The sequence below is a fragment of the Perissodus microlepis genome, chromosome 20 (assembly GCF_051167445.1).
Source record: "Perissodus microlepis isolate ML-2025 ecotype Zambia chromosome 20, ASM5116744v1, whole genome shotgun sequence".
Taxonomy (NCBI): Eukaryota; Metazoa; Chordata; class Actinopteri; order Cichliformes; family Cichlidae; genus Perissodus; species Perissodus microlepis.
In genome coordinates, this window is record NC_140480.1 from 595,001 (window position 1) to 613,688 (window position 18,688).

The 18,688-nt window shown below is 42.4% G+C and overlaps 1 protein-coding gene across 2 annotated transcripts in view; it reads left to right on the top strand.

Moving 5' to 3' along the window:
• LOC146363672 (ERC protein 2) overlaps positions 1 to 18,252 on the top strand; it is a 159,425-nt gene extending 141,173 nt beyond the window's left edge. For both annotated transcript variants that reach the window (XM_084918139.1, XM_084918138.1), the window contains one exon: positions 16,972 to 18,252. The gene's annotated coding sequence lies outside the window, so the exon portion shown is untranslated. The remainder of the gene's footprint in view (positions 1 to 16,971) is intronic.
• Positions 18,253 to 18,688: the final 436 nt, after the last annotated feature.

Consider the following 18,688-nt stretch of genomic DNA (forward strand, 5'->3'; position numbering starts at 1 on the left):
GATCTTGTCCATTTTTAATCTATATTTTTCAAGTGGGACCTTACGACTGCTGTCCAATCAGATAGCGGCTGATAAGTGTGGCATGTAGCAGTTGGCTTGGCACATGTCGAGGCTCCCTGGCTTAGGTACAGGCTTGTTGGCACAGTTTGCACTTTAAGGCAGAACGTTTTGCAGAGGATGATCACCTTTCATCTTATCATTTTGCACAGTGACACAGACTTCAAAGGGAGCTGGTCATTTTTTACTGGCACTGCCGTGTGTGTATTTCTTTGCGCGTGTGAGCTATTGACACGTTCCCAGAAAACTGTTCCAGGTTCTAGGACTGTGTTTAATGAAGGCAAGGGCATGGCTTCAAAGAGCTGCAATCCAATCTACATGTGTGGAAGTGCACACACGCACTCAGAACACACGCACACCTCTGCTCTCTGCAAGTAAGAAAAAGTCCGAGCTCAGTCTCTCAGCCCTGTCTCGTAATTTGGCAGCACACTTCTTAACCTTGACTGAGAGATGACTGAGATACAGATGGATATCCGAGAATGTGAAACTTGTATGAAAGGCACTGAATGTCAAAGAAAAAGAACAGAAAGATACAGCATTAAAATAATGCGCACATGGGAATATGTCTGGCTGAAGTGGCATGCAAATATTGAAGGCGACTTGCTAAATTGTGATGAAATTTCAGAACAAATTATAAAGGCTAAATTACATTAACGTTAGACCTGCGGCGAACCTCATTCCACATAATATTGCTGTCATTTGTAACTTTCAGCCCATACTCTGTGGATAGCTGCTGACAGCTGTACAATTTCCAAATGGCAACTCTTCAGGATAAAAGATAAGAGTCATAGCTTCGTTTTGAGATGTTGATAACTTTTTTCCAGCGGTGCGTTTGTTTTTAGAGACTGGAACGTAAATGCTTCTAATAGTTCTACGATTCTTAAAGCACTGAAAAGATTTTTCTCTGTTTAGAAACATGAGATAGTACCAGGCGCAGGCTTGACCCTTACACCAATTCTTCATGCTTTAAAGTTTACGAGTGTGCATATGCCTGGATGTGTTAGCACGTGTGTGTGTGTGTGCATGAGTAAGTGTGCGTGTGTGTTTGAACACATGCATGACTGTGTGTCTCCGGTGCCTTTGAGGTGTGTTAAGGTGTGTTTCTCTCTTTGATGTTTGGCATTGGGTTTATAAAAGGGTTGGTTTTAAAGGCATGAATTTTGCATTGGTGTGTGTTTGTGTGTGTGTGTGTCAGCCAGCAGAGTGGATGTGGTTCACCTTGCACTGGCCACCTGTAAGCCATCGACAGAAATTAGTCTCTTTAGTCCTGATGGGATGCAGAGCAGAGGAGGAAGGGGCGGTGAGAATGTGGCAGCAGGGCTGTTGCTGGGGGTTTGAGGAGGTGTGTGTGCTTGTGAGTGTGCGTATGTGTGGTAGTGGGTACTTGGGCGAACCATTTTCGAAACTGCATTTTCACTCTGCCATCGTAAGGCCGAGAGACCTGAAGACAAGGTATAGACCGTACAAAGGAACCATTTGTTTCTCATTTGTCTGTAGCGACTGTGTGCCTGTGTGTGCCTGTGTGTGCCTGTGTGTGCGCATGCACGTGTGTGGGTAGTACTTATTTAATGCCGGTATTTTGGCGGCATGCCCAACCTCGCTACAGTTCTGCTCTGACTCTACTAAACACGCACAACCTGGACTCATTACACTCAGTAAACAAATAAGTCATTAATACCAGCCTGCAGGCACCGCTCACACAAATAGAAACATATAGAACATGTACATAATTGTGGACACACCAGCAACTACGCCCATGCCCTCCATGTCCAAGGCTCCTATTGGCTGTGGGCTTTGAGACTAGCGAGACTAATGATGTGGTCCCTGTATTCCTGCTTCCTGTCCTTCGCTGGAGGACTTCCTGTAGCAGAGTCATGTGTTCCTGATTACAGTCCACATCTGAGAGCCCTGGAGCAGGACAGTTTTTCTCTGATACGTATACACTCACACTCACACACCTACATACAGATGCACATACACTAGATATAGAATAACCTGCGTGCGTCTCGTCAGATATGTGATATTGTTCAGCCGGAGCACTGAGAGCAACGTGCGTCTGTGTTTACTTCTCTTCTCTTTAGGTTTCTCTGTCTGCTTCTGGTTTTTCTGCCCTCCCTCAGTTTGTAGCCAGGAGGCTGTTTGCTGTGATAAAGGGCTGTCTGGTGCTCTTGTATTTTACTCACTGCCCTGCAGCTCAGATTTGGCACTAGACCTCACAGCTGTGTGAGTGATCGTGGGTTAGGTAGTTGTGTGTTTATCTGTGTGGGTGTAAACACAATAAACACAACACTGTAATTATCAAATCAATACAAACTTTTTTCCATGTGAAAACACACACAGAAGCTTGTGTGTGTTTTATCCCCAAAACTGGACGACTACCATATTCTAACGACCCTTTAGGGCAAAACTACGCTACAGTTTGCTCGTACCTGAGCAGCCGATACCCGTGTCCATTCATTTAAATCAAAGTACAGCCGTGGAAGATATTACACTACATCTCTGTACTTTTCAAAGACCTAAATTTATATGACAATGCAGTTACAGTGATTGTTACTGTCATTAACAATCTTGGTAACATTAATAAATCCGAATTTGAGTTTCCCTCCCACATTTGTCGGAGGGGGGGGGGACCATGGACCTTGCTGGAGAACAGTTTCCAAAATTATACAGAGTTACGTAAAAGAATTGCTTCAACAGTCTATTTATGTATAATTAGTACTTTTGTCATTTGATTCTCAGAAAGGCTTTTTACTGTCTTCATGGACCATCTTGCTGTTTTATAGACAGTTGGGTGTAAAGTTGTCACTCCTCATATGTGGTCTTTAAAAAGTGTGTGTGTGTGTGCGTGCGTGCGTGTGTGTGTGTGTGTGTGCGTGCGTGTGTGTGTGTGGAGCCACTTTCCAAGGGGAAATTGTTAGCAAATAGCCTCCAACTGCTGGCCTTTTAGCTCTGCAAACACCGAAGGCCTCTCCCCACATCCCCTCCACTCCGCTCAACCACCACACCTCAAACACCCTCCCACTCTCTTAAAATTCACCTGCACAACAACCCCCCGGGCTTCTCATCCTTCTACTGCTCCCCTCTCTTCCCTTCTCCCCCTTTCTATCTTGCTTCTAGTCACTTAGACATTTCCATACCTATTCATCATTCCCTCTCCCGCCCTGTCTGTGTCTCCTTCACACACAGAGAGTCATTCCTGAGTGGGTAAATAGAGTAAATTGGGGCTGACCCCCAGGGTTAGCAGAGGCCATGCTCTCTTTTCATGTCAAAGCCATCTGAAGGCTGATTGGTTGATTGCAGTGCTCTCCGCTTCCAAAAGGCTCCCTTGTGCTGCTCTAATTGCCCTATCATGTGCACATACACATTCACATACGTAACACACTTATGCACACAAGCATGCACATAGATGCAGATACACACACACAAACACACACACATTCTTACAGCCAAATGACTTAATTGGTGTTAATTGCATAATGACAGTAGTGAATTGGACCTGGGTCAGAGGTGACATAGGTTTGAGTGGGTACGGTGATGGAGAAAGGATGTTGAGAAGATGTGCGAGGAAAGTTCGCACTTCAAGAACAAAGCACAGCAAACTTCATTCCTGAGTAGATTCAAATAAAACAACACAAGACTACAGCAGATACCTGTGCAGACACAGTATGTGTCATTTAAGTAGATCGGTGTGATGGGAAAAAGAGTTTTTTTCAAACACAGGTAAGGTTGGAAAACATCTAATACATCTGGCAAGGTATTCCAGCAGCTGGAACCAAAAAAGCTGAGTCCTGCTCCAGCAGCGTTTGCTTTGACTCTCAGAACTGTTAGTCTCAGAAGAACGGAGCCAGAACACTTAGCACTTCATACTAAGTGAAGTCAGACAGGTGTTATGGAACAGCAGGGCTATGTAGGACCTTATAAACTGGAAGTTTAAATTTGCTGTCAATTATGTTACTATGTGGTAGCCAAAACAGGGATTTGAAAAATTCATTCTTTTTATACCTCTGGCAGCAACATTAGTTCACCATGGCCTTTATACATTGACCAGTAAAGAGAGCGTTATAGTAGCGCAACAAGAAGAAAAGTGCATGTATAGGTTTTTTGGTATGTGCTTGAGACTTTATAGCTTAGCTACAGAATGATACAAAAATAAAACTTTTTGTTGAGCTTGCATGACACGAGTGACTTAATGAGTGATGGCTTATATTTTTGACCCCTGCAGTGCTTAAAGAAACAAGCCCCACCCCAGCTTTTTCATGTTTCAAGACACGTTCTGAAGAGATAGCACAGAAACCTTGTTCTAGCTTTAGATAGGATGCTAGCCATTCTGGGACTGCACTACCTACTTGATATTCATTACAGTGACTAACTGAAGAAGAGAATACTGGAGACTGGCCAGTATAGCAATATTAGTCTGTCTCAGTCTGTATTTCTTTTTCTTCACAACTCTAACACAAGCAATCCTTGATCTGATTGCAAAGTTGGCACACAGCAGCCTTTTGTGATATAGCGGGATGCTCTATATGCGTAACACAAGGATTCAATTTGACTCAGCCCACATCTCTAAGTGTGTGTGTGTGTGAACGCGCTTAACTATAGCAGTGGAGTATGTGTGTGTGTGATTGCCCGGGCAGCTGAAAGGGGTCTATTGGTGAAAACGTTTAAGTCATCATCATTAGAGAGTTGTTGGTACAGAGGTATGTTTTACTGAAGGACGTAATTGGCCGTCATAGTGCCGTGTAATCTTCTCATATTCTAAGAAAACAGTCAAAGCTATTGGCCATAATGGCCTGTTTAAGGTGGGACCTTCCCATGTTAAACATTCAGCATCCCAGCGCGATATGGATGGGGACTGAATGAAAACGGTTGAGTGTAATGTTGGGCGAATACCAGGAGTCATATGTTCTGCCTCTGTGCTGTACCATGCACACGTATTTCCCTTTATTCTATCTCATATAAAAATACTGAATGGTCACATGTGTGTATATATGTATGTATGTACTAATAGATTTTGAACCTGATATTAAGTGGATTGGGTGATTTCAAAACCAGAGCTTTCTCAAATGGAAACAATGTTGCTCCGGAGACCACCCGGGATTAATTTCTCTTTGTGAAAATGTTATTGTGTATATGTGTGTGTGCTTTTGTGTGCGTGCCTAGATTCTGCTGCAAGTAAATGAGTATAACCGTGCACACACAACTGTGTGTTTTTCTTCCAAGTGTGTTTGTGTGTCCTTGTGTGTGGGAATTACAGAATTCCCCCATCCTTCTGTTTATAGGAGGGAGTGAAAAGTGATGGAAAGTATGGAGAGAGAAGGGCCCGTGATGACATAGCCTTATGTTCAGCCCTCTGGATGTGGGCCACTCTATATTGGATCTATCTGTCACGAGGCTTCACTTGAAATCTGCATGCTTCCTATACCATTCGTAGCTTGATGTTCACTGTACATGTGTTAGTCTCATCAGTTTTACTCATATGGCACATGTCACGTTCATACTTGTAATGTCTGAATGCACTTTGTCATACCTATTGCATACCTGAAGTGTGTATTTGAGTGTATGAATTGACTGTCTCTGAGTGGTTTTTGAAGCACAGATGATAGATCTATGGTCTTCTCCTGGTTCTTCAAATAGACTTCCCCCAGGCTCATCTGGACACAAAAGGAGCTGTCACTCACTACATTTTTGATCTTACTGTGTGTTCATTCAAATATGTGAGCGTGTTGTTGGTAGTAGAGGGTTTGCATGTGAATGTGTAAAATGCCTTTATGTGTGGAGCTGTCACCTGTTCCTTCTGCTCTCTACAAGCCCGTCTCTGAGCGAGCCTTTGATGTAGTCAACAGGAGATTCCTGCAGTGTGAAATAGCCCAGGCCAGATTTACTCAATGAAAGAGCAAGCCTTAACCACTGTTATTACAGCCTTTTCTTAAACATCACACCATGTTTCTGTCTCTGTCTCTCTCTTGTTCTCTCGCTCTTAAACTGTCTGTGTTATTTGCTGCTTTTTACATTTGCAATGACTGTACTTGTGTACAAGTGTACATAAATGTTAAACTGAAGTGAATTTTCTGGGAAATATTTAGTGCAGTGTCAAAAGTTTACCTAAAGACTCTACTCCTCTTAAGTGCAAGAGAGAGAAAAAACTCAAGCTATGTTAAAACCTGCAGCCAATCGGGTTTAAACCGACTCCAAACATAACAATATCTAAAAAGCAAAATCTCATTTTGTGTTTATTATTTATGCAGCCAACTTTCATTGTCATGGGACATATCATACTGTACTGTAGTGCAGCAAAACTCCAGGAATTCAATATCTATGGTGTGAACCAACATAAACTAGGATGTTTCATCTTTTTTTATATAATTAACTGGAGAAAAGTTCAAAAGTGTCTAAACCTTCGAAACAAAGGTTTTTAGCAAAGGTCAAACTGTGTCATTCAGTGTCAAAATAATCAGAGATGGGTAAAAAAAAAAAAAAGAAAGAAAGAAAGCTGATTGTCAGCCAGTGTCAAAAAGTCCTTCGCTGAAGCAAAGGTTACCTATGCTGTTCCTAAAGAAAAGCTGTAAAGAAGCTGATGTGGAATTAATCTGGGCTTGAATGCAGCTCATTGTCCTCTCGCACTGTTCCCACACTTGTAGGAAGAAACAGTATTCATGAATGTGACAAATGACACATTGCACTTGAAAATGACTCTTTGTAAGCCTAACAACAGAGACAGGGGAAGCATTAAGTCTTTCACACCCTCTCGCTCGTTCTCTCAGTGACTCTGAGAGTCTGACTTTAGCGTGTTATTTCACACAGGTGGTTAGGCGTGTCTGGCTGAGCTGTTGAACATGTGTCAGAGCCCAGGTGGAGAGAGACACAACGTAATTATCTCTGAAAAACACATAACAGAAACATTACAAATATGTGTAATAGCAGTCAAACATATCTGTAATGCACCTCATGCTAATTTATTGTGGTAACCTTAAATATGGAGGCTAGGATCCAAATAACGAAAGTAAAAGAGATGGTGACCGTTTTTTTCTCTTGTTGCAGAATTGCTCTTAGAGCAGAAGAGTAGAAATCAGAATTATGATGCAGACCTTACAGTGTGTAGCAGAAATGATGCCAAGACATACAGCACCGGGGCACCTCAGGGAGCAAGCCCTGTTTACTTAACCGCCACCAGGCACATTTACAACTCAGCTGGCATGTGTAAGCATGCAAACGTCATCCTAGATAGCTATTGCATCTTACTCAAGATACACATTCTTAAAGTGTAGATATACATTTAAATATTCAGGAGCTTATATTAAACATCAATCAATCCATTTTTCCTGCTTATCCAATTCAGGGTTGCTTGGAGACTGGAGCTTATCCCAGCTGTCATAGAGCGAAAGGCGAAGTACCCACTGGAAAAGTCTCCAGTCTATTGCAGAGTTCTTTTGCTTCTTTAATTTTTCAGCCCAAGGGGGTTGCTGACGGGACAACATCCACAGACCTTGTTCTGTGCAGAATTTCATTTGGAAGTTTGGATTGAAACTAATATGAGGAGCAGTGGTTAAGATAGCATAAAGTACACAGTCCTCTCTTTTCACTGTCGCTTCACAGTAGCTGTCTGGATAAACACAGAGTGAATTTTGAGCTACAGATGCATGGCACATACCCGTTTCATTATTAGAACTTAGACTATTAAATCCTCATATTGTCTTCAGCCAAATTTGGAATTCCCTTCACCACGAGATGGGGAGGGGTGTAGAATCACTTACATCAGCCAGAAAAAACAGGATGAATGATTACAGTTTGCAAAATTTGTTTCAGTGTTTATATGGACTTGAGTATTTGGAATCTGGGGGGGGAAATGGGAACCTATCTTTCAAGGTTTTGAGTGTCCAACTGCTTTAATATCAACTTATATTTTTAGCCCCAAGTGTTTAGGGCTAAGGGAAATAAAGAGCAAGAGGCAGTCCAAAACCAGCTACTCACATCTCTGTTTTTTTGCTTTGCTTTGCTTTCTTTTCTTTTCTTTTTTCATCCTGACATCTAAGTTTATGTTACAAATATTTTCCAAGTTGCCCCACCTTGAGTTATGCCACAGGACACCAAATCTACTATCCAATGTCAAAGTCTAGCTAGTATTTGGGTTGACTTTTCCTTTAACAAGGTAAGTGGAGTGAGACAGCTGTCACCTGTCATTACAGCCGACTGGCGGAGATATGTCAGATATGCCATTTAAACAGAACTACTCAAAGATGTGGGGTAAAGTGAGTGATGGTTGAAAGTCACAGTCTGTGACCTGAGAAAGCTCCTACTAAACATCAGCACATGACCTTGCTTGGGAGGCCCGAATTCTTTCAGCTTTAAGCCGATACTATTCCCAGCACAACCCAGGCAAAACGGACCGACTTCACACACACACAAAACTACACAAAGCTGCATTTACCGACATTTCATACAGCGAATTTGAAGAGTTATGGGAACTCTGCACACACTTTACTAAATCACTTTTTTCATTTAGTGTGAACTATCAGCAACTTTTGTTTTTCGGTCCCGATATCAATAAGATATTTGGGAAATCACGTCATAAGTTTGGTTATCTGAGTTGGAGGAGCCAAAATGAAAAGTGATCCCTGACATAGCCGGCACATCAATATTTCCACATCACAGAGTTTCATAGAGAGAGTGAGAACAGGTTTACATACATTACAGTCCCAGTTCCACTCCATATCTTTCTTGGCTAATAAAACAAAAATAAGTATTTTCTAGCCAGTGCATTATAACCTGTTGCACGAATCCCACAGCACGGCTAAACGTTAAGCACTGTCAGTGTCGATGGCTCTATCAGCGCTTATTTAATGGGTACAGGGTGTTTTCAGCAGTAAATATCATGAAACTATGAGTCGTTATGTCAGAACAAATGAGGATTATTTACTCTCTATCTATGCACGGAGCCAAACCTGTCACGTTCTACGATGCTTATTTATGATCTGCTGTATCTCCCTTTACGTTTCCCTGGCAGGGCTCCCACATCGTCGTACAGAGTGCTCCAAAAGGTCGTTAAAGGTTCAAGATGGCTGAAAGAGTAGTATCTGCGTTTTCTTAAGTCATAGTGTAAAACCCCCTAAAAAGTGTTTCGGGGGTTTGCAGGCATTTTATAGTTCAAAGAGTCTGTGGAATCATAACTGGCTCAGATAACTGTTTATCACCTTCATGTGTTTGTTTCTGGCTTCTGTCTCCTGCCAGGTGCCCCTATAGTCTGTTTCACTGACGCCCTCTCTCTGTCTTACTAGCAGTTACCCCACCTTTTTACTCCACTCTCAGGCTGCAAAGTATTCCTGACCAAAACCGTCTCCCTCACCTTTTTCCCATCAAACTTTGCTCCTTTTTCCAACATTGTCCTCTCTGGCTGTGAGACCCCTTCGTTTAGTCTAACTGCACCTATACACACAAACACAACTAAAACTAAAACCACTCCCCTGCTGATATTCATATTTAATACTGGTATCATTTTAGATAGGAAGTAGTATCGTATAAATTGAGATTAATGTGTTATTATGATCTCTATCAAAACTATATTATCATTAAATGTGCACAGAATTAGCAGCTTGAAAAATCATCTTATTTTTTATTACCTTCACTCTTTCCCTTCACACACTGACACAGAGGTCATGCTGTGGAGATTGTTAGCAGACCACCAAGCTTTGGGAAAGCCTCCTTGTTTATCCCCAGTATATATCCTATGTGTCTGTAGTGTCCTGGGGCTATACTGACCTCAGGAACAGAGTCATGATTGGTTCTTCCTGAGACTGGACTTAACCTGGTATTAAGTACTACAATGCAGCTGTGCTAGCACAAAGGCACTCAGTCCACTTGACATCGACCTCGACTTTGTCACTGTGGTTTAAACTTGTTTTTGCACTTTTTCCATTTGAATGTTCACGAGTGAAGCAGGCAAAACCGTGGTTTGTGAGAAAAATGCACACGCCTATTAAACAGAGAGTGAACCACCAAACAGAATCAGTTACGCGCTCGCACACATGGGGGGGAAATGAGCAGTTTTCATCACCAGATGAAAAGGTTCTAACACTCGTTCAACACAAATCACATCCATGTGAACTTGTCTACCTCAAATAGCTCCTGAATAGACATTATGATCGGATTTTGTTTACACAACTGTTCCACACACACACACAGCTGCTGATTTATGTACACAGACACACACAAACCCAGATCTACATGCAGGTGCAGATACACAGCCCTCCATTAAGGTAAGCCTGGTATTCCCTAAGAGCAGGTTGTGATCTCAGGGATCATATTTATTTATTGAACTGATGTCAGTGATCCTAAGTAGATCTGAGATGACCAAACTGACCAAACCATTTTAAATCCAAATCCTCATTTCTTTTGTCTCTCTGTCCTGCCACACATCTACACACAGATTTTAGAATTAGGTGCAGATGTTCAAAACCTTTTTGCTTTGTCACAGATGAAGAGTGATAATCCGCCATTTATTATTCATGCATGTTCCACCTGGTGAAGATGTATAAAATATTTCGTGTGGTCAACCATCTTTTGTCATGTCTGAGATTGTCTATTGTCTTCTACCTGGTGTGATAGGAGGGCAAGTTAAGAGCAGAAACTGGACTGAACTGCGGGCCATAAAGAACATATGGAGAAACAGTGACTCTATGGGCAGTTAAAGAGAGGAAGCAACTAGCTGGGTCAGGAGTGAAAATTGATGGGTCAGTGGAGTTGATGTCATCTTGAGAAGACATCAAGAGGAGGGTGGAGTATTAGCAGCACCCTAGAAAACTACGTAAATAAACGCAGCATTATTGCTGTACCGTGTGTCATCACAAATGCAAATAAGGAAATGAAGTGATAATGATGGAAGGGAAATAGCACACTAGTATTGCTTTATGTGCAGAGTAGGGCTTTCACTGTTTCTCTTCCTTCGTTTCCATCTTGCAGGCAAAGGTCTTGACACCAGCCCACTTTCTCTCTCCTGCCTTATAAAATACGATAATTACCACATAAAGTCATACGTGTTTTTTCTGGTTGCATTTGAGTGGGTTGAACCTAAAAATGCAACTGTAAGTAAGTAAGTAAAATGTATTTATAGCACATTTCACAGATAAAAATCACAAAGTGCTTCACAATAAGATCAGACATACAAGTTAAAATGAATTAAAAGTCCGTTTGTATAAAAATGTCTTCGCTGCTTTTTAAAGGAGTCAGTAGAGTCTAGACAGCGTAAAGACAACGGCAGAGAGTCCCACAGCCTCGGTGCCTGAAAAGCCCGATCCACGTGTTTTAAACCTGGTACGTGGGACCACCAGTAGCCTCTGTTCCACACACACAGCCATGCATAGTTACTGATTACTCATACAGCTGTAGCTACGTAGCCCTAATTTAAGGCAAACCTGTGTGTGTCTTCCATTTTACAAAGACTAAAAGAAACAAACCATTAAACTCTAGACTTGTCTCTGTAAACTGCATGCATTTTCAATTTACCTCAATGCCACCATGCACCTACCGCCATCCCACCCTCCTCCTTGCCAGACCCCCACACCAAGCTCTCTACCTCCCTCTCACACCAGCATGAGCGAGCACTACAACTAGACTTGCATCCACTTTGGTTTTTTTGCAAATGGGGGTGAGAGGCTGTTACCGTGTCAGTCGGCATGGCCTCTTATCGGACCATCAGGCTACCCTCAGATTCTCTTTCCAGATGGAGGTGAGATAGGGCTTCAGAGGCCCAGACCCCCGCAAACACTGAGATCATGGAGGCCTCTCCTGATCTCCTACCTGATGCAGATTCTTTAATGTGGGCTCAGGTTTCACTCGTCTCCCCTGCCTGGCTGGGCCTGTGCTGCTTTCAAGATGCAGGCATGTTCAGGCCTCTTAGGCCCTGGTTCTGATGGCCCGCCTCTGCTCCATGTCAAGGTCAAGCTCCGGGTCAAGGTGTTGTTATGAGACGCAAGTAGCTTTCGCGCACTAGGCTCAGTATGAAAGCAGGTACAGTAGTGGGTTGCATACACAGAGTTTGACAACCATGCAGCTGACCCACAGTAGAACTCACACATTTCTCACACTAACATAAACACTGCCACTCACACTGTGCTTCAGGAGGAGAGGGAAGGAGGATGAATCATAAGGGAAAAGCTCAGAGATTAGTTAGAGATCAAAAAGACTAGGAGCTGAGAGATAGAATCCCATCCAGTTTTTACTGTTGTTGCACAAACCTGTTTTTTGAACTTGCATGAACATAATGCTCTGTTTTATGTACATAGTTTCTTTTTTACTGTAGGGCTTTTTATATGATTGATGAATATTTTAGCAAGTCCCACCGGTAACCCTTTTGCAGCATGTACTGCTTTTTTTAATGCAAGAACGCCTGCATACTTGTGTCTGTGTGTGAATATGTCAAAACAACCTTCGCATTAGGAATAGCTGCTGCAGATTCTACCCGTATCATTAGTACGCTGGCACACCTTGGCTGGACCCAACTCACCACCATTCCACAGAGAGCCTTCCATCATTCCTTACCGGATTAGAGACAGAAAAAAATACAGGGAGGGAGAGAGTTGGAGGGGAGGACTGCTCTTTTACGTTCTGAAGCTGGCATAGTTTTAACTGTAATTTCTGCTGAAATAATAGAAGTCTTGAAATTGCTACTATGTTCTCCTTCTCTCTCTTTGCCTGTGCTTATTTCAACCTGGTGTCAATTTGAAAAGAAGCAAGCAAGCGAAGTGGTGTTTGAGCAAGAGGAAAGTTCAGAAAAAGCACATGTGAGGCATACACGCTGTCCGGCTCACTTACAGATGCACGCTGCCTCTCCATGGGACTTTAATGAGTTTGATACATGAGATATATTTTTTTCAACAACAGTCAACTCCACCTAGTGGTGTTTGTACTGAACAGATTTCTGACTGCAGTGAGGAATGGACTGTTATGAAGGAAACAGTACACCAGCAATTGTTTATCTGCACTGAGTCACTTTGCCCTGAGATTGCTGGGGAAGGGAGGATCGATACTAAGGTTGTGGATGTGACTCCCACAAAAGCTACAAACTCCGCAGACGCCTCTGAGATCTGGCCGAGCGCCTTTGTGGCACAAGCCGTCCATTGCTAGAGAGACTGTGTTAGTGGGTCTGCTCTGCACCTCTTGGCCTGGCATCTGTGGGGCTTGCTCACACTTGCTTTCACCCAGCATGTGTTTGCTCAGATGAAGGAAATTATGTAATTAGCCTGTGAGGGATTGTTTTCTTTTACTCTTTACCCCCTCTCTCTCCCTGCCTGCATTTACCCTTGTGTCTCTCTTTCCCTCCATCTTCTTTTTTTTGCACTCACCCTGTCTCTCAGTCCTGTGACAGCAGGAGATGGTTCCAATTTAACCCAAGCCACACCCTGGCTCTCCTCCTTCGTTAATTGCCAGAGACCATCAGTGGAAGAAAATGAACACTTGTCATACAGATCCATCTAAGCTGTTGAAGAGCAGCTTTGCTAAACATCAAAGCGAGAGAGAGATGTAATAGGGAGTGGACGCAGAAGCTTTGGATGTGTGGGGGACTGTGTCTGGCTGAGTTAGACTGGGATGTGTGCTGGGAGATGGGTTCAGGGGTACACACAGGCAGTATCGGGGGAGGGAAACCTGGCATTTTGCTCTCTAATTCCAGCCGGCCTGGAGGCCTGGAGCGCTAAGAAGGGCCTCACTGTTGCTCTCTGCATCAGCCAGGTATTGCTTACATAAAAAGCAAGTGAAAACAGCTGTAGGGATAATTAGCTTGATTCTCCATTACATGCCATGAGGGCCAATAACTAAAAAATGGAGTTTTGTTTGGGTTAGAGCTGCAGCCCCAACCAGGAGGAAGTTGTAAAAGTCAGGCAGAGAAAAGAAAGAAAGAAAGAAAGAAGGGGGGGGGGGGGGTCGAGGGAAGAAGGAGCAAGCTCTTGAAGCAATTGTTGAGAGGAGATACTTTCTCTTCCTGACCACATTTAAAGGGTTTGAAAAGGCTACGATTCTAGGATGATGGGATGGCCATGTGATCTCAATTTTTTGCTTTATTTTTCCTCCTTTTTTAGTGCTTTTAGTTCACAGCATTGTGTGACATCAGATTGGTGCTTTCAGACTCCCCCACTTTACAGTTTCACTTTTTGCACCTTAAGCATTTCCTGGGATCGAACCGTTCTTTCTTTTTCTTTTTTGTTTGTTTGTCTTTACCATCATGGAGCATATCTAGTCACCACTAGTGTAAGGCTCTGATATATGATAAGAGATTTCCTGGCAGCAGTTTCAAAACATGGTACGATATGAATGGTCACATACTATGTCAGGATTTACAGATTTCCTCCAAAAAAACGAAGTCATGACTATTAAGACAGGAAGAAAATCCCCACCCACTATGCTTGTATTTCACCCTAAATAGCTTCATCATCATACAACCAACTGACTTGCTTTATGTCTCCCCTCTCTGTAGACTGAGCTGGGGGGGTCTTTGTACTGGTAATTGAATTTAGTGTGTTTCTCTTTTTTCTTAGGAGTGATAGAACACCAACCACAGGGGTAATTCCAAGTGAAAGAGCAGCACTCTAACACTGGTGGTCCAAACCTCTGCAAGGATCCATTTAACAACAAGTTTATATAAGTAGCACTTAAAGACAAGAAGGAGTTCAGCCGCTTGCATTCAGACTCTGGGATTTCATATCCAATCCTCATGACGGACCAGTAGATAACAAAGCAGAATATCCACTTCCTGAATCATTTCTACACAATGTTTCTATAAAAGCAGGCGGTGTATTTAGTCATTCATTCATTTATTTATTTACTTACCTCCTTAACCTGAAATAAACATCAGATGTTGCTAATTTTGGTACTAATCATTTACACACACGTACCCATCGTCAAGGAAGCCAGGAGTGGAGGGGTGGGGATGAAAGTTACATGGGGATAAGGAATGGCTGTTTGGAGTTTGAGACCTTTCCAGTTAAACGTATAAAGCAAATTCATGTTTAGTATTAGTACTTTCATTTCTTTCCTCCTAGTAATGATGGCAGGGAATCGGATGTGTTGGATGAGTTGTTAACATTTGGTTATCAGTAGTTGCGCTTTGAAGATTCGGGTCAGTGTTTGCATATTATTCTGCAGTTTATCACATTCCAACACTTTTACCGTTTTCATTTTGCCAGACCGTTACACAAAACCATTTTCTCTTCCTCCACATGTCTTTGCCACTTTCTGGCAAACATCAAATTCTCAGCTCATCCTTTTTTTCGCATTACTGCATAAGGAAATATCTGCAAGTTGTTTCTGTTACACATCATTCAAGCAATGGAAGAACATCTGCTGGAACAAGTAATTTAAGGGGCATATAAAGTCATAAGAGCAACTATAGACTCGGTGACAGTTACTACCTCACTAAGCTGAAATGCAGTGAACACGCAGGTGACTTTTCTTTGGGTGGATTTAGCTGTAAAAAAAAAAACTTTGACCTTTTGGCACAAAAGGCTTTAAGCGCCCTGTCAGAGCCATCTGAGCTCACTCAATTATCCCACGCGTGGTCCTGTCTGACATAATATGCTTTGCTTTATCACATTCATAAAGCTGCCAAAAAAAAAGAAATGAAAAAGTCGTGACCACAAAGCCAACACTTCAAATAAGGAACAAAAAGTTTCGTGTGATTTTAACACTCTGTCACAACATGCTGACATGTTAAATAATCACAGGTCGATAAGCATACACACATTCATGACCACATAGCAACACACTTCCTCATTAACAGCATGAACGCAGGCGTCGCATGTGAGTTTGTGTAGTGAATGCGTCTGTTGTCTGGAGGTAGTGAGGTGCTGACAGAGAAGAAAGAGGAGCAGTCTTCAAACACATCCACGGGCAGGTCGTGCTCTCCATTATGCCCTGCCGGGGGCCATATTTGTTGATTCTTGGGCCTCCGAATCATTAATTTAAGTGCAAAGAAACCTGAGAATGGCCTCGAACCCACCTAGGCAAATTCTCACATACACACACATGCACATATTTATTTGGTAAAACTTACATCCAAGAACAGCTACGTGTACACATGCTCACATACACACCCTGCATTGCATAACAAATGATTTCACTTTAATTGCTATTCCTGTTTATTTGCTTCTGCCTGTAATGGATGGTCCTTTTTTTTTTTTGCTGAGCAGCCAATCAAAGTGAAGCAGAAAAAGTGTGAGCTGCCCAGCAAATCTGGAACAATTACTTGTAATTTGACATTTCTCTTCATACATATACACCAACCCAGGATGCGACAGTTAATTACCATTAATTGCAACTTAAGTGTTTTGGGATCTTCATGTATTTACCTGTGCATATGTCTAAGTTTGTCTTGAAGTTCCTTCACTATGCCTCCCTGATGACTGATGATAATGTCTTCAGTGATTGGTAGTTATTTTCGGGCCTGTTTGCTCAGCCAATGAGGCGCCCCCAGCGTACTAGACATACATCATTGTTTCACAGCCCTCAGGAAAGAAGTGAGTTGTTACTGACTGCTGTGCGGCCCGAGTAACAGACACATTCCAATAGGGTTTTTTTCTTTTTATTAATGAGCACTTGATGTTTGAGTTGCTGCCAACTGCATTTAGGGAATTCTTAAGGAGCTCTGGAGACTTGCCAGACAGTTACAGGAAAAAATGGTCAAGCTATAGCATAAAAAACACGAAATGTCCACACTGGACTCTATTGTCTGCGGTCTGTTTGTCCAGCGATGTGATGTAACCTCTTTGGAGATCACCGTGGAAATTAAAAACAACCTAACGTCACCGACTAGAAAACGCATTTTCACACACCTATGTGACACAGAGAGTTTAGCATTAGTTTGTTTCGTTTGTTGTATTCTTTGCATTTTACATGTTTTACTCACTTTGTTCTCAATGTTTCTTCTCACAGCTCGTGGAATCAGATACCAGGCATCAGCTACAAGAACACAGATACACCGGCTCATATATCCTTCACCATCGAGACCACCAGACCTGATTAAACACAGATATAAATGCACACTCAAGCACCCACCATTGCACTTGGATTCTGGTGAAGTTTTCAGATGGGCATAAATGAGTTATTCTAGCAACTGGTATGCAGTGGCCCACAGAAGACCTGGGAACACTGTGTGTGAATGCACCTCATCAGAACATCTGGCATCAGTGTGGCAAGCGGTCCACTGCCTTCATTTCTCCAGATTTCTTCATTTGGAAGCTGGATTTATTTTACAGTACCGTGGTGCTACAGAGTCCTGGCTTCTCATCAACCGTCCCCCAAACAACTGTTGACTATGAGTGCGGCCGAGCTGAGCCCGAGGAACTCATGCCAGCTCTAGACTCTTTTATGGTAGCATGAAAAGTATTCACGTTTGCAGCTAAATATCAGACTTGTGTAAATATGACAACACGGACCTTGTAATCCATAATCCACAGAGACCTTCTCAATGTATTGTGCCAAAGGAGATATCTGCTGAGATACATTACTGAAATGACACTGCAACTGAGTGCTTTGTAAAACCACCCTTGCCCATCTCCCATTTCCTGCAGAGAGATCACCACAAAATGTTTGATGATTAGCTTCCTTCTTTTCCAAGAATAGGGTCCTTAGTTAACTGGGAGGAAAACACAGCTGACCTCAAAGCAGCCAACTTATTATAAGAAAAGTCTGTATACATTTCTCCTTGTGTTCGTCTTGCCTCCCCTTCATTGTTTAATGAACCACTTTCATGTTCTGTTTGATTTTCTACAGCTGAAACTATTTGAGTGCCACTTTTCTTCTTCTTCTTCTTTTTTAAATATCACAGATTCATGTGACTTATTGTTCTGATTTCAACGAGTGGTGTATTATGTTACTGTCTATTGATCTGTGAATCTGAGTGACTAATCTGATTATAATCAAGTGTCTTGCATTAATACTTTTTTTCACTGTACTGGAGCTTGACCTGATGTGATGACAATGTACAATTGCAGTTTAATTTAGCAGCATAGTGGTGTTTTCATTTGGTTGTTACCTAATATGTACAGTTTTTGTAGTGTGTGCGTGCGTGTGTGTGTGGTTTTGTGCTACACTGTCTTCGTTGTGATGATATGAACGTTTGGGGTAACAGCAGTCGCCCTTGACTTCTTCCACAGTGGTTTGCAGTGATCAGCCTGTTTCTGTTGTTTGAATAAAATATTGGTTTCACAAGAACTGTGCAAACTGTGTGTGCTTCATTAGCGAGACCAGCATGAGCACTGATGCTGGGGTTGTTGATACATGTGAGTGCAACAACGAGTATTTTTCACAAGTTTAAAGTCCCCCCACTAATGGCATCTACAACAATAGTTTCTTGCGCTGCCCGAGAAAAATTTTTTTTTTTCCCTTTTTTTTGGTTTTCATAGTCAACCAATTCTCTCTCTCTCTCTCTCTCTCCCTCATAAACTCAGCCAGATGTTGCCCTTTTTTATCCTAGGGGGACTTGTGGGGAGGCAGGGGTAGTGAGGCATGGTGGTGCTGGGTAGTGGTGGGGGTGGCTAAGGATGTTTTAAAGTGTTCTCTGACACAGTCAGAAGTCTCCAGCATTCAACATGGTAACGCTGTGAGCCCAAAATGCCCAGGACTCAATGCTGTCACAGCTATGACGACA